The 16,794-nt window shown below is 34.7% G+C and overlaps 1 long non-coding RNA gene across 3 annotated transcripts in view; it reads left to right on the plus strand.

Annotated features, from left to right (window-relative positions):
- The first annotated feature begins 3,351 nt into the window (after window positions 1–3,351).
- The window catches only part of LOC103886932, a 39,430-nt gene continuing 25,987 nt past the window's right edge, over window positions 3,352–16,794 (plus strand). The window contains exon 1 of one of the 3 annotated variants that reach the window (XR_001905676.3): window positions 3,352–5,574. This is a non-coding gene — a long non-coding RNA (uncharacterized LOC103886932). The remainder of the gene's footprint in view (window positions 5,575–16,794) is intronic. The other 2 variants (XR_001905675.3, XR_650798.4) reach the window with 2 other exon arrangements.

The raw sequence follows: 16,794 nt of genomic DNA on the forward strand, positions 1-16,794 counted from the left end.
TCCCATTTGGTTTGGGTGAGCACAGTGATTGCTTTTATAAATATTACTTTTTTATGATTGATTCCCAGGCGGTAACAATTCTGCTGGTCCTCAGAGCACTCTCAGAATGAAAATGTTTCGTCTCCAACACAGCAAAAAATAATGCATGCAAAAAGCATTTCTGTGCAAGTAACTGCCAATTTTGAAAGAAATTTTGAAAGACTGGTTAGCTAAACGTGAGAGATTATAGGATTCCAACCAGGTAAAAATCTTTTCAGAAATTCTACTTAAAATTATTTTCTGAACCATGATTGGTGTCATTCTCTTAACTGAAATGGCTGGCTCTTCTCCAAGTTAGGTTTATAAATGGTTGCTGAAACATAATAGAGTTTTTAGAAAAAAAAAATAAGGTGCTTTTCTATGTAATATTTATCAAGAATGATTCAGTAAATAGATAATATAATAAACAATCTCATATTAATAGTTTTTTAAACAATGATTTACTATCCTAGATGATCATATGTATAATAATTATAATTTTAGTAAAGTAGTATAGAATTCAAAGTTTTTATCAATAAATTATGATTGAGGAAATATATGGCCAATATTTCAGGATCATAAAATGTAATTAAGTATTTTATCAACATCACTGAATTAAAAGAAAAAAACGTATTTTACTGACATTTGAAAAGACTAAAAGTAGCAATTACACAGATGCATTGTGTTGTACAGATAGATTATTATTACACAATTTTATCATATTAATGCTGCTTAGACTTGTCTCAAGAGTCAAGAGAAAATAATGAGAATATAGGCTGACACAATTATTCATCATTAGCATTATTATTAACATCATTCATGACTACATTTATCATTTCTAGATAAAGCTTGAACTCAGACATTCTACAACTTATTAGGAACATCATTTTTCAATATTTTAGATTTTCTGTCTTGCTCGTTGATTGAAACTCATATAATTATTTAAATACATAAGTATAGATATTTTAGATTCATTAGGAACATTAAGAATAATTAGGAATGATCTAACAATTTTAGATCACAAATAAACAGAGGCCCAGAGAGGTTTTGGTGGCTCTTCCAATTTGTTATAGTCAGTGGCAGAACCCAGGATCAGAACTTAGACCTGAGCACTTTGCTCAGTGATCTTGCCTCTCAGTACCTTTCTGCCTCTCTGCTTTTACAACCTGATGAGGCAAATGAAAAGAACAGTGGCATGCATCATAACAGACACCAGAAAACTAACTAATGAGAACCAGCTCGTGAATGCTTCTCCACCTGAAATTCCCCTTAGGCAGCTAAGGTTAACAAAGTACTTTCTGCTGAGAGTAAAAAGATGGAGAGTTATTCTCTAGGACAAGGGCAAGGTGTTTCCAGGAAAGGCCATAGATCTGGAATTTCTCACTCATTTATGAACTAATGGAGCATGATTTCATCAGTTTTCAGGATGTTGTCAAAACCATTTAACTGACTTTTGTGTAAATTTAGACTTGCTACCTATTCACAGCCTTTCAGAATTGTATTTTCAATCCCAAATATTGTTTACCTGTTAGATTGAATGATGTTTTGGATTTCAAAAGATAGAAATTTAAATAGGAAAAAGAAATTTGAAAGAATAGTTGATCAAGATTTGAAATAGTATTAGAGATTCAGGAAACTGCATTTTACAATTTAGCTTTTTTCTGTGTTACAAGAAGTGGTGTTTATTGTGATCTGTGTGGAAGTTAGACTTCTGTGGGCACACAGTATCTGCCGAGTCAGAAAATTCATTTTCATGACCAGAAAAATCTGTTCCATTGGTACCAAACAGAAAGTAAACATTCAAAAATGAAGAGAACACAGGCTGGGTCAGAAAGAAAGATTCAAATTCTAGACATTTCACTTTATGAAATTGGGCAACAGCACGGAGAAAGATGAGGACCTCAGGACTCATTATTTGTCTATTCAGGTTTTCTATTTCCTCATGATTCAGTCGTTGTAGGTTGCATGTGTCCAGGAATGTGTCAATTTTTTTCTAAGCTTTGCAATTTGTCAGCACATAGTTGTTCATAATATTTTCTTATGGTTCTTTGTGTTTCTGTAGTTTCAGTTGTAATGTCTTCTTTTTCATCTCTGATTTTATTAATTTGCATCTTCTCTCTCTCTATCTTTATAGTTAGCCTGGCTAAAGTTTTGTCAATTTTATTTATTTTTTCAGAAAAACAATTCTTCATTTCATCAATCTTTTGTATTTTTTAGTCTCAATTTTATTTTTTTAATTTATTTTTTCCTAATAATCTTGGGTTTAGCTTGTTCTTGTTTTACTAGGTCCTTGAAAGGTAATATTAAATTGTTATTCAAGATCTTTCTTTATTTTGAAATAGGCATTTATTGCTATAAACTACCCTCTCAGCACTACTTTCTCTGTATTACATAGGTTTGGGTATTTTTTCTATTTTCATTTGTCACTAGAAAATTTTTAACTTCCCTTTTAGTTTCTTTATTGACCCATTGGTTGTTCAGAAGTATGTTAATTTCCATGTATATGTATAGTTTCCAATGTTTCTCCTGTTATTAATTTCTAGTTTTATAACATTATAGTCAAAAACAATACTTAATAGGATTTCAAATATTAAAAAAATTAAGATTTGCTTTGTGGCCTACTATATAAACATTCTCTTGGATAGAGAGTATTTCATGTCCACTAGAGAAGAATATATGTTCTGTTGCTGTATGTATTATCAGATCCATTTTCTCTAAAGTGCATTTCAATTCCAGTGTTTCCTAGTTAATTTTCTGTCTGGTTAATATGTCCATTGAGGAAAGTGGGTATTGAAGTGTCCTATTCATATTCTATTGCTATCTATTTCTCCCTTCATCTCCATTAATATTTGCTTTATATTTAGATGCGCCAATGATGGATGCATATATATTCACAATTGTTATGTCCCTTAATTACTTGAGCCCATTAGTATTAAATAAAGGCCTCTTCTCTCTCTTCTGTCAGTTTTTGGCTTGAAATTTATGTTGTCTAATATAGCCATTTCTGCTCTCTCTTGATTACTGTTTGCATGAAACATCTTCTTCAATCCCTTTATTTTCAGCCTATATGTTCCCTTAAAGCTAAAGTAGGTCTCTTATGGACAGCATATAGTTGGATATTGTTTTTTATTTTTCAGCAATTTATGTCTTTTAATATGATAATTTAATTTATATTTGAAGTAATTATTGATAGATAAATGCTTATTGCTGACATTTTGTTGTTTTCTGGTTTTTTTATAAATCTTTAATTCTTTCTTCCTCTATTTTTTACCTTTGTGATCTGTTGATTTTATTTAATTCTAAGTTTTGATTCATTTCTTCTTATTGTTTACATATCTGTGATAGTTTTTGCCTTGTAGTTACTATTATGCTTATATAAAATATATTATTATGACTACTTTACACTGATAACAACTTAACTGTAGTCGTATACAAAAACTCTAAATTTTATCTTCCTTCCCACTATTTAAAAATATGTCACTATTTACATCTTTTGATAATAAATATTTTTAACAACTTATTGTAACTATTTTTTTACTATTTTAGCTTTTAACCTTAATACCAGAAATATGTATGATTTACAGAGCACCAAAATAGTATTGGGTTATTCTGAATTTGACCATATATTTACCTTTACCAGTGAATTTTACACTTTCAAATGATTTCATGTTATCAATTAGCATCCTTTTTTTTATAATTCAAGAATTCCCTAAGCATTTATTGTAAGGCTAGTCTAGTGGTGACAAATTCCTTTAACTTTTGCTGGTCTGGAAAATACTTTATTCGTCTTTCATTGCTGAAGAACAGCTTTGCTGGATGCAGTACGCTTGCCTAGCAGTTTGTTTCTTTGGGCACTATAAATATATTGTCCTATTCTTTCCTGGCATGCAGTTTCTGCTGATAAATCTGCTGACAGTCTAATGTGTATTCCCTTACATGTAACTCGACACCTTGCTTTTGCTGTTTTTAAATTCTTTCTTTGTCTTTTACTTTTGACAGTTTAATTATAATGTGTCTTAGTGAAGACTTCTTTTAGTTTAATCTCTTTGAGAAATTTTGCACTTCATGTATCTGGCTGTATAAATCTCTTTTAAGACGAGAAGTTTTCAGAAATTATTTTATTAAATATGTTTTCTGTTTTTAACATTGTCTGTTCTCCTGAAAATTCCGTAGTGCAAAATTTTGTTTACCTAATGGTATCCTAAGTCCCATAGTCTGTCTTCATCCTTTTCCATCCTTATTTTCTTTTTCTCTGACTAGATAATTTCAAAACACTTACCTTCGAGTTCAGGTTTTTCTTTATTGAATTTAGTCTACTGTTAAAGCTCTCTATGACATTTTAAAAATTGTACTCATTTAATTATTGAGCTCCAAGTTTCTGTTTGGTACAATGTCTCTTTGTTAAATTTCTCATTCAGATCACAATTTGATTTTAGATTTTGTTAAGTTGTTTACCTGTATTCTCTTGTACATTGCTTTGTTTCCTTTATGTCATTATTTTTCATTCATTTTCAGGTAATTTGTGGATTTCATTTTCTTTGGGTTCAGTTACTGGAGAGTTATTTTATTACGTTAGCGGTGTCATATTTCCTTAATTTTTCATGTATCTTGTGTGCCTGCATTGATGTCTGCACACATAGTGGAACAATCCCCTCTTCTATTTGCAGAATGACTTTTGTAGAAAAACATTTTCACTTTCAGGGGGTTCTTTGTGTGCTTGTTAGAAAGTATATCATGCCTCTGGTTTTGATTAGATTCAGTGGTATAGGCTGCATGCAGCTTCTTCAGCTGCAATCAACATGAGCAATGACTGTAGGTGTTCCAGTGGCCTAGAATATAAGAGTTTATGGCAGTAATTGTGGAATGTGGGTTGTTAAAGTTCTTGGTGGCAAGGACTTTTTAAGGTTTTCCTATTCATGTTTTCCCCACACAATGAGAGACTTAGCCAATGAGATCCCTCTTGGTGTTGGTTTGACACAACATACAAGCAGCTGTGGCAGCACTGTGTTCTAGGATACAGATCCTTGGAGTGGCTGTGGAGCTTGGATCATTGGCTTAGGGTCTTGCAAACATATTGTGGCATCTGAGTTTTAGGGTGCAGGTTCACTCTCTGAGGCAGGCTAGGATGTAGATGTCCACAAGCCAGTGTCTGTGACTCTTAGGCAGCCTCCTAGAAGCTTGGGTCCAGGGATCTGGGTTGCAGCTGTGACTCTGACCCTGGAAAGCAGGGATCAGCACTGGCTTAGCACTAGGAAAGGGAAACTCTGGAGATTTGGGCCCAGGGAACAGTGTACTGCTGCAATTTGTAAACCAGAGCCAATAGCAAACAGTGGCAACTGGGGTTCTGAGATAAGAATCACTGTTTAATAGACCCTCACTTGGTGGAACATGGCAGTATCCCACACTGTGTGAGGTCATATGCAGTGGCAGCAAGAACCCTGGAACACAGCTATTGCTTGGGACCTGTGGGGTGGGGAACATCACAGTGATGACTCAACTTCCTGGGCAAGGGGTTGTCTCAGTAGCTCAGAATCTAGGGAGGTACTTCATTCCCAGGTAAGCAGGATACTAAAGTCATTTCACGTGTAGTATGGGGTGTCCAAGTTCAGCCAGTGCTCCATTTCCTTGGAATGTGGGGTACCCCATCAGCTCAGTCCTGGGATGCACAGATTCTGTGTTCAGCCAACACACTGATTGTCTGGGTTGTGATGTATTACCTCAGTTCAGGCCGAGGAGGCATGATTGCTCTGAATAATCAAAGCATTGTTTTTTGAGAGGTGGGCACTGCTTCAATACAGGCATGGAGAGGGGAGTATGACTGCTCCAGATGGCTAAATCATGATTTCTCCAGAATGCAAGTCGTTAATTTAGCTCATGCATAGGGTGGCAGGGTGGAGCAGTCACTGTGAGGGAGTAAATGGAGTTGATCTACCAAGGCACCATATTCCCTGGGGGCAGTGCACAGCTTCAGCTCAGGCACAAAGAAGCAGGCTGCAGCACAGATTAGGTGAAATAAATGGAATGGTTCTGCTAAGACACTGTTTACCTGAGAAACAGTGGGCAGCTTCAGCCTGATACTCAAGATGGCAGGGGTGCAGCAAAAACTGGGAGTAGACTGAGTTGCTTCACAACCACTTGCCCCCATGGTTTTGGGTATAGCCAAAGCTTGTCTGGAGTATGGTGGGCCAGTGGATGGGAGTTGTTTAATAATGACTAATCTTTCAGGAATGAAAAGGTGCTGTGACCACTTGTTCCCTGAGCAATAAACAATCCAGCAGTAGTTCCAGTTTCAAGATGTCATAACACAGTAGCCACATGGGCCTCAGTGTGTGGGGCAGACTGTTGGCTCCTTCTCTGGAGGGAGAACCGCTGTGTGGACTCTAGATAGCTCTCTGCTATGCTTAGTCACTGTGAGGATTTCATGGGTCTCCAGTAGTGAGTGCTGTAGGTGTCCATGATGTTAAAGAGTGTTGCTGGGGTCCTCTTGCTTATAGTTTCCCCACAGGGTGAAGTCTCTTGTCATTCTAAGCTGATACCAGCTATGGGGTGGTAAGTTGGTTGCCAGATATTTTCTTCCATCTTGTATGAATACCTGGCCTCCACCTTACCATCCCTTAGCTGGGATTAGCTCAGAGACTTTTGTGCTCTGACTGGTTTTCGCTCCCCTTTGATGTTTCTGGCACTCTCATTTAGTTATTTTCATCAAAATGTAGTTGTTTTTCCTGTTGAGGGAGGGATAACTACTAAGATTTCTAGTCAGCCATCTTGCTGATGTCACTTAATTTTGCCTCATTGTAATTGAATATAATTAAAATAATCAGCTTTTGTAATACTGCTTTTTGTTTATGTTTAATATTTGGAAAGGCAGTTTGAGAAATGGATTAATTAATTATGTAACAACATGCCAAAGGCAGCCCAATGACAGAATTGGGAGGGTTAGAAAAGTTGTACTGCTTTTAAATAACTTCTTTATATTTCATATATTTTAATCATGAGCAGAAGAAATTTTAGGGAAAAAATAATATTTGTTAATTTTTGAAGGTGCTATGTGAGAAAATGTGCTGTTTGTGTAGATACATACCTTATACTGAAATGTCAGGGCAAGAAATCTAGAGGGCAAAAAATGGAATAAATAGTGTAAATCTAGAGACTACCTGAGATGTGGTCATCCTAAGAATTTTTTTTTTTTCAAAATAAAAATACTAAAAGAGTATTCAAGGTACATAGAGGCTAAGTAATGTATTCATGAAAATCCATATAAGCACAAGAATACTAGAATTTTTACAGCTAAATTTGAAGAACCTGATAAATGTATGCAAAATATTTTAAGCACCTTAATACTTGTTGTTGCTTCACACATCATGGAATTAGGACAGTAAATATGGAATAATGATTTTTATGAACAAGTTGCAGAAGATGATCTCTCTAATGAAAAGTAAATGATTGATAACTCACATTTGCGATCTATACAATTTACATATGGATCATTTCATTTCTCTGAAATGACTCAAATATTCATGAAAACAGTGAGCAAACATATATCCACAATTAAGAGGATATTCTTATTTTCTAATCTAGATGCAACTTTGGAGAATATTGATGTAGCTTGGAATATCAAATTAGACTTAAGCTGAGCACTCAAACTCTAAATCTAAATGTCTGAATTTTTATACTAGTTTCACAACTTTTAAATCTATGAGCCTTGAAAAAATAGCATAATCCTTTTAGTAACTAGTTCCCTCATATATTAAATGAGGAGACTAAATAAAATAATTTCCTCAGAGGAGTTTACGAGTCTTCTGCTGTTAGAAGTCTACCTGGCTAAGTCTTATAATATTTAGGAGACTAATCATCAAGGAGATTTCTTATCATGCATTACTGTTTCATATATATTCTAGCTCCAAATGTGTGAAAATGTGGGAAGAAAATGGGATTAAAGGATTATAAAGTCACAGGTTTGGAATAGCTCTCATTGAGATGATACAGAAAGGGGTAAAAAGCAAAAACATATCACACATAGCCCAATTCAATACGAGTTCTTCTGAAAATGAATATCCACTATCCTCAGACAACATAAATCAGCCCTCCTCTGGGATACCCTGAAATTTAATATACTGCACTTTACTCAGTGTACAGGCAAAGTACTACCTTATTTTATGTCAATATTTCCCACTATATAAGTACATCTGGATTAGTAAATACAAGGCCTCCTTTTAATAAAAATTATAATAATAACAATACTTTTTATTGAATTAACAACAATTTAATAATTGTCAAACATTATCTTCCTTTGGGCAGTATGAATCTATCTATTTATCTATGAATATAGATATAGATATAGATATAATAAACCTTAAAAAGAAAGCGCCACAAAGACTGAGGATTTTGTTTTTTTAAACTTTTATTCTTACAGATCAATAGTCTTTCACTCTAATGGTGTACATAAGAAGATATAGGGGCCGGGCGCGGTGGCTCAAGCCTGTAATCCCAGCACTTTGGGAGGCCGAGACGGGCGGATCACAAGGTCAGGAGATCGAGACCATCCTGGCGAACCCGGTGAAACCCCGTCTCTACTAAAAAAAAAAACAAAAAACTAGCCGGGCGAGGTGGTGGGCGCCTGTAGTCCCAGCTACTCGGGAGGCTGAGGCAGGAGAATGGCGTGAACCTGGGAGGCGGAGCTTGCAGTGAGCTGAGATCCGGCCACTGCACTCCAGCCTGGGTGACAGAGCGAGACCCCGTCTCAAAAAAAAAAAAAAAAAAAAAAAGAAGATATAAAATTTACTTTAAAAACTCAGTTTTATATTTTATAATTTGTATTTCTCACTGGGTCACTTCTTAAAAAATATAAAACAGATATGTGAAAGGAGTATAGCTATTATACTTTTAAGACTTTTTCTAGGAACTATTTTGCTTAATTAAGTTAAGGTAATAGAATTTTGAAATATCTTTTAGAAGATATTACTCTATGAGAAATATTATTATTAAAATATCAGATAAAATCTATACAGGTCATTACCTGAGAAACAGAAAAGTCTACATTTGTGAAGGATTTTAAAAAGTAATTACACAACTGATGTATTATTTCTAATTTTTTTTGTGAGAACAAGCTCTGAAGTCTTGATCCAAAACAGACAAGTCTTTAATACCAAAGCATTTTTCTTTGAAGAAGTTCACCCTGAAGCCCTGGCTCAATGATCTCAGAAGATGAGAGAGAATGGCAAACCAAGAAGTAAGATAGATAAGTGAGGCAAGACCAAAAAGTCATTTAAAGGTCAAAAGAAGAAGATAAATTCAGTTACATTATTCTTTGAAAAGGGGCTTCTGCTCATGCATAAATGCCAACATTTGGAAGTCATTATCAAGAATATCAAAGGAGAAAATGTTCTTCTTTGTACCTTTCAAGGTACTGAACAAGAAGTTTCTTTGGTATAGAATGCTAAAATGAGAAAGTATGCAACTGAAAATGTTTGTGTTATCCCTCAGTAACATTTGATAACCTGACATATTTATGACAAATACATTCTTTAGTGGTTGGTTGGGCACATTTGTTTTGGCTTTGGATGGGAAATAATACTGTCAACAACATTCAATATCTCTGTGCCATTCAGCCAGATATGGCAAACCCAGTATTTATGAAGTGCTGCCTCCTGCTTCTCTGGGTGTTTCTAGACCAGAGGTGGGACCTGATAGAGCCTTTTCCATAGGCCCACATAAGTAGTTCTAGTTTAAGGATAGGCAGTGGTAATCCAAATTCCTGAATTCAGCCCATGTCCAACTTGAGTGAGAATCACTCTTATTCGGGGTGTCAACACCATTCTGCTGCCCCAGTCTTATAGTTCTGGGTGAGTTCATGAAGGCAATCATGTCAGCGAGTGGGTGATGGTAATGTTGCATGCAGGGTCTGTGGGCAGGGTTGGTACAGTATTGGACAACCTCCTGCAGAGGAGATCAAAATCAGCTCCACACAGGTCCCTATCCAGATTTGAGGTGCCCTGCCTACATGGCACTGTAAGCTCTAGTTTTTGAAAAGTAACAAATAAAGTGGATTTAACTGTGGTTAATTTAAATAGGACATTGGATTTTTGTTCCTACTCATGAACTTGGCTGGCTCATAATTTAATATTTATTTGATATCTAATTAGGCAAGTATCTTGTTAACTGTTAAAGTTAGAAATGGAATATATTTTAATAGTCCCCTTTGTTGTAAGAATGATATCTTATTCAGATCACTCAGTTTCTCCTCATTCTTGAATAACTTATTACTTATTTTTATTAATTATTTTCAATGAGTAATTTTCAAGAAAAAATTAACTTCAAATTTTAGACCAACAAAAATATTGTACTCAACCCATTTCTGCTAATGTTAACACTTTACAAAGCCTAAAAGTCATATGAAAATCGAACATTAACATTAATGTAATTTTTTAATTTTTTTAATTAGTTTTTTTTTATTATACTTTAAGTTCTGGGCTACATGTGCAGAATGTGCAGTTTTGTTACATAGGTATACATGTGCCATCATGGTTTGCTGCACCCATCAACCCGTCATCTACATTAGGTATTTCTCCTAATGTTATCCCTCCCCTAGCCCCCCACCCCCTGACAGGCCCTGGTGTGTGCTGTTCCCCTCTCTGTGTCCATGGGTTCTCATTGTTCAACTCCCACTTATGAGTGAAAATATGCGGTGTTTGGTTTTCTGATCTTGTGATAGTTTGCTGAGAATGATGGTTTCGTGCTTCATCCATGTCCCTGCAAAGGACATGAGCTCATCCTTTTTTATGGCTGCATATTTTTCCATGGTGTATATGTGCCACATTTTCTTAATCCAGTCTATCACTGATGGACATTTGGGTTGGTTCCAAGTCTTTGCTATTGTGAACCAGTGCCACAGTAAACATACGTGTGCATTTGTCTTTATCACAGAATGAGTTATAATCATTTGGGTACATGCCCAGTAATGGGATTGCTGGGTCAAATGGCATTTCTAGGTCTAGATCCTTGAGGAATTGAAACACTGTCTTCCACCATGGTTGAACTAATTTACATTCCCACCAGCAATGTAAAAGCATTCCTCTTTTTCCACAACCTCTCCAGCATCTGTTGTTTCCTGACTTTTTAATGATCACTATTCTAACCGGCATGAGATGGTATCTCATTGCGGTTTTGATTTGCATTTCTCTAATGACCAGTGATGATGCGCATTTTTCATGTCTTTGGATGCATAAATGTCTTCTTTTGAGAAGTGTCTGTTCATATCCTTAAATAAACTCGAGATGGATCCAAGACTTAAATGTAAGACCTAGGACCATAAAAATCCTAGAAGAAAACCTGGGCAATACCATTCAGGACATAGGCATGGGCAAAGACTTCATGTCCAAAGCATCAAAAGCAATGGCAACAAAAGCCAAAATTGACAAATGGAATCTAATTAAACTAAAGAGCTTCTGCACAGCAAAAGAAACTATCATCAGATTGAACAGGCAACCTACAGAATGGTAGAAAATTTTTGCAATCTACCCATCTTCCAAAGGGCTAATATCCAGAACCTACAAAGAACTTTAACAAATTTACAAGAAAAAAACAACCCTATCAAAAAATGGGCAAAGTATATGAATATTAATGTAATTTATTAATTGAACTACAGATGTACTGAAATTATACTAGTTTTTTTTTGTTAATGTCCTTTTTCTCTTCCAGGATTCTATCAGTGATTCCATGTTGCATTTTGTTTTTATGTCTTTCAAGTCTGTTTCAATGTGTGTCCATTTCTTGGTCTTTCCCTGCTTTTCTTGACCTTGACAATTTTGACACACTTAGACTAATGATTACTGTACAATAGTGCCATAATGCCCATCAGCCTGAGTTTGTCTGATGTTCCTTATAATTGGAATGAATTTATGCATTTTTGCAAGAATAGCACAGAAATAATGTTATGTTCTCAATACATCATATCAAGGACTTCATGATATCACTATGTCTCATAAACAGGGATGTTTACCTTGATCACTTAATTAAGGTGATTTTTGATGGGTTTTTCCAATGTAAAGTTACTTTTTAGTCTGCTTGCATTGCTATAAAGGAATACCTAAGACTGGATAATTTATAAAGACAAGAGATTTACTTTGGCTCACAGTTCTGCAGATTGCACAGGAAGCACAAACCGATATCTGCTCCTGGTGAAGGCCTCAGGAAGCTTTCACTCCTGGTGGAAGGTGAAAGGAGAGCCATTGTGTTACCTGACAAGAGAAAGGTAGAGGGGTCACACTCTTAGACACCAGATCTCACATGAATTCAGAATGAGAACTAATTCATTACTGTGAGGAGGGCACCAGGACATTTATGAGGGATCTGCCCCCATGACCCAAACATCTCCCACCAAGCCCCAACTCTAATATTGGGGATCACATTTTAACATGAAATTTGGAGGTAAAAATATTCAAGCCAGATAAGTTATTATCTTTCCCTGTGGAGTTAATAAATACATTGGAAGAAATACTTTGAGGATATGTAAATCCTGATTCTCCTCATACTTTCACCCACTATTTTAGAATCCATTATCTGCAACTAAGTAAACATTCTTTGCTCTCTTTCTTTTTTAACTCCTAGGAAGTTATACATTAGGTTGGTGCAAAAGTAATTGTGGTTATTGCAATTACTTTTAGTTTTGCTCTAGTCGTTGCTTTTGGACTTATATCTTCACTAACACCATTAGTGCTAAGATTTATTATTTGACTATTTCATATCTTCTTAATAACTCATTGCCTTGGTAACATTTATCTTTTTCTGTTTATGCTTTCCTCTCATCTAGTATTTTATCTGCATTATTACAATTTTGTCAGAATATATGACATTAATCATCCACCTTCATCTTTACCTTTGTTTTAATTGTATATGTATATTTATATGTTTTATAATGCTCACCATCAGTCTTCAGCCAAAGTATTCTCCATCATCGATGGAATAACATCATCCTGTAGTAGATCCTGTGAGAAAGATTAGTAGTAGATCCTTAGGGAATGGCACAGATTTCTCTAAGTCTTATATATTAAACACTCTTTTTGTAAAAGAGTTGATATTCCAAGGCATCTTGCCTAGATGTAAATTCCTGGGTTCAAACTGTCTTTTACTGAATTTTTAAAAATTGCTGCTCTATTGGTACCTTGTTTTGTATGTTGGTTATAAAAAGTCTGCTGCTTGTTTAATTATTTTGCTTTTATGAATGGTTTGGTCTTTTTGTCTGAAGACCTTGAAGATTTTATCTTTATCTTTGAAATGTAATTGTTTTACTGGGAAATGTCTAGGTAGTTATTATTTCAGGATAACTTTCTCAAGTGTTTGGTAAGCCTTTTCAATGTGTAGTTCTTTTCTGTCTGAAAACTTTTGTTTATAGTTTTAAATATATTTAATGTTTTCACTTTTTTATGACTCCAATCTTATAAATATTATTCATTCTTTGTTGGTTTGTTGGTCTTCAAATTCCACTAATTTCTTTTTAACAATTTTGCATTGTTATGCCATTTTCATTATTTTAGTTATATTTTTCTTTTTCTGCTTTCTTATTTTTTTCAAGATAGGTTTACTTAGTTTATTTGTGTAAAATTTTGTTTTTTGATTTTTAAAAATATTTTTCTCTTAACTGTACATTTCTTTTATTCATTTAAGATGTTGAGTAATTTTACTAAATTCTTATATTAGTGGTGTCTTTTTCTGCCAGACTAGGATAATTCAAGTACAAAAATCAGAGTTAGTTTACCTGTTTATTTGATCATCTGTTGGTTTAGGTGGTCTGGATATGTGGTAGGTCTTTCAATCTGATGTGTGGTTTTTCTTACACTTTAGTCACACAAGACTAAAATTTTCCTTTGTTCTTGTTTCTGTCTTTACTACCCAATTGCCAAAAGACACCTTCTCCTTCCTATTTGTCTTTTCATTTCAAATAAATTATGTACTTAGAATCCTGTCCCTTATATCTTACTCATACCTTTAAACTAAAGTTGTGCCATAAACTACACACCTAGTCCTTTCCACAGCATCTAATGGATGGAAATGGCACCTTCTCTGAAATCCCTTCTCTGTGGTCTACACTCTGACCTGCTAAAATACTATTTTGGTATTTTAAATTTTTCAGATATAATGGTTTTAATTTTTCTGGTGGTTGCTCGAACTCTTCCCTAGGAACCTCCTTTGTCTTCGTTGCAGTTTTGCTCAGTTGGCCTTTCCTCAAAGCCTTGTGGAGGTGCAAAGGTGCAGATGGTGATTCTTAGACCAAAATGCTGGGGTTTCGAATTTTTTATTTCACTTACACCTTCCGGTTTTGGCATTCTCTGTTATCTAGTAATGCCTAGGGTATAATTTTACGTAGAATTTTCATACTTGTGAGGTTATTTCATACTATTTGAGAAGGAATTTTGAGAAGGTGAATTACACACCCACCATTGTCTTAAGCAACCTTAAAAGCCCCTTTTGATAAGTGGACCTTTTATACTGATTCTCACATGCTCAGAATTCTTTTTTTTTTTTTTTTTTTTTTTTTTTCAGACGGAGTCTCGCTCTGTCGCCCAGGCTGGAGTGCAGTGGCCGGATCTCAGCTCACTGCAAGCTCCGCCTCCCGGGTTCACGCCATTCTCCTGCCTCAGCCTCCCGAGTAGCTGGGACTACAGGCGCCCGCCACCTCGCCTGGCTAGTTTTTTGTATTTTTTTAGTAGAGACGGGGTTTCGCCGTGTCAGCCAGGATGGTCTCGATCTCCTGACCTCGTGATCCGCCCGTCTCGGCCTCCCAAAGTGCTGGGATTACAGGCTTGAGCCACCGCGCCCGGCCTCATGCTCAGAATTCTGTCACAAAGTGGAAACTAACATTTCTGGGTCCAGCAACACACTTAATGTATCATTAGGAATGTTTTATATCTTTCTATAATGTATGATATCTAAAGACAAACTGATGGAAGTGATTAACTCAGGTCATACTAGGTTTCATTGCTCCTTAGACAATATCCTTCCTACTCTTATGTTATCTTACTATACATATACTAAATTCTAAGGTGCTTGTGATCAGTAATATACTATATATTTAAATTTTATAGTATAAAAAATATAGTACTGACAGTAGTAACAGGATAGAAATTAAAATTGACATACTTATCTGAAGAAGGCTTTCATCACAGTAGAGTAAGATAATTGGATATGAGTATAAGATAAATGGAATGAGTCCATGACAGAGTACACTTTCTGTGGGCACTTAAACTAAGATAGGAATAGCTATTATTAGGTTTTACAAATAGCTCACTCTAGGTGGAAGGCAGACCACTTCAGTGTCCACCTCTGGGAACCAAAAGACCTAAGATATATGAGGCTCATGGTGTCTAAAGATGTTCATGTAGATTCATAGCTCCAAGTACTATGATTGAAAAGTGGTGCTTCTCAACTAGAGACACCACCAGCAAATACGCGATCCAGATAATTTTACCTCAACCTATATATTTTAACACAACTTCCATTCTATAATCAACCATCCCTCTATGTTGTATATCTTCCTTTCTATTAAAGCCTTGTGTATGTACGTGCATATGCATGTGAAGATGAAAGGTTCATAAGCCTTTTCTGACTAAAGCGTACATGGTTAATAACACTGAAATATAATCTCATTACATATTTTTATTTGTAATAGGTAAAAATACCCACATCTATATTGGTTCACTGAAAAGGCTCTTTAATTATATAATTTCCTACCTCAGAAATAAGATGGGGAGGAGGATGCATTAAGGAGTACAGCTTCTTTTACACCATTGAAAGCATAACATGTATATACATTTTTGTAGACATATATATAAAAACATATATTAATTTTCCCGTATTTGTCATGTTTCTGTTGTTACTCTGTGAAACTTTGAAAATACTATTTTTGGCTGAAAAAGAGTTTTTAAAATTATTATTAAAGTCATCAGAGTGGTTTTATTTTAGCATAACCACATTAAAAACTGTTTATTGTTGAAAATGCCCTATTTTTATGAAAACATAAATTTTACTTGCTTTAATTGTATTTTATACATACAGGCAAACATAAATATGTTTACACATAAATATATTGATTTTTGCCAACATAATTAAATATCTACCCCCTAAGCACAAACTCATGTATACACACATACTATATATACATGCTTAATTCTATTTTATAAACATTAACTTGCTTTTATACTCATGGTAATTGGCCTTATTATCATTTTTCCAATACAGATAACATTTTCCAACATAAAATTTGGTAGGACTGTGTCAACAGGTGTTTTTATAATAATAATATAAAGTAGAAATAACAAGATACTTTTCTGACTAATCTTGATATAACCAAAATAGTTGGTGTCACAAAGGTGAAATGCCTTTCATTGTTAATCATGAGTATCATCATCCTTTATAAAAATAATTTAATAATACAGTAATTTATAAGATTAATTATATTGAAAGCATATTTTTGGTACTCATTTTCATTTAGTATTTTGTACTCTTATTTTAGTGTAATGATATATGTTCTTCTAAAGTGGAAAAAACGTGACATAAAAATCCATGGCTCTGCTTCGGATCACTATTTCCCACTTTCTATCACCCCTTGTATTCTACTAAATGTTCCTTTGAAAATAAGGTTAACGTGCTAATACTTTAAAAAAGTACTAAATAATATAAAGTTCTTTTGGAGAGTCATGCTGCACATAAATCAATTATAGCTTCTGTGATAATATGAAACATATTCAACTTACATGAAATGTCACCATCTTTAAAAAGACA

The sequence above is a fragment of the Papio anubis genome, chromosome 8 (genome assembly GCF_008728515.1).
Source record: "Papio anubis isolate 15944 chromosome 8, Panubis1.0, whole genome shotgun sequence".
NCBI classification, from domain to species: Eukaryota; Metazoa; Chordata; class Mammalia; order Primates; family Cercopithecidae; genus Papio; species Papio anubis.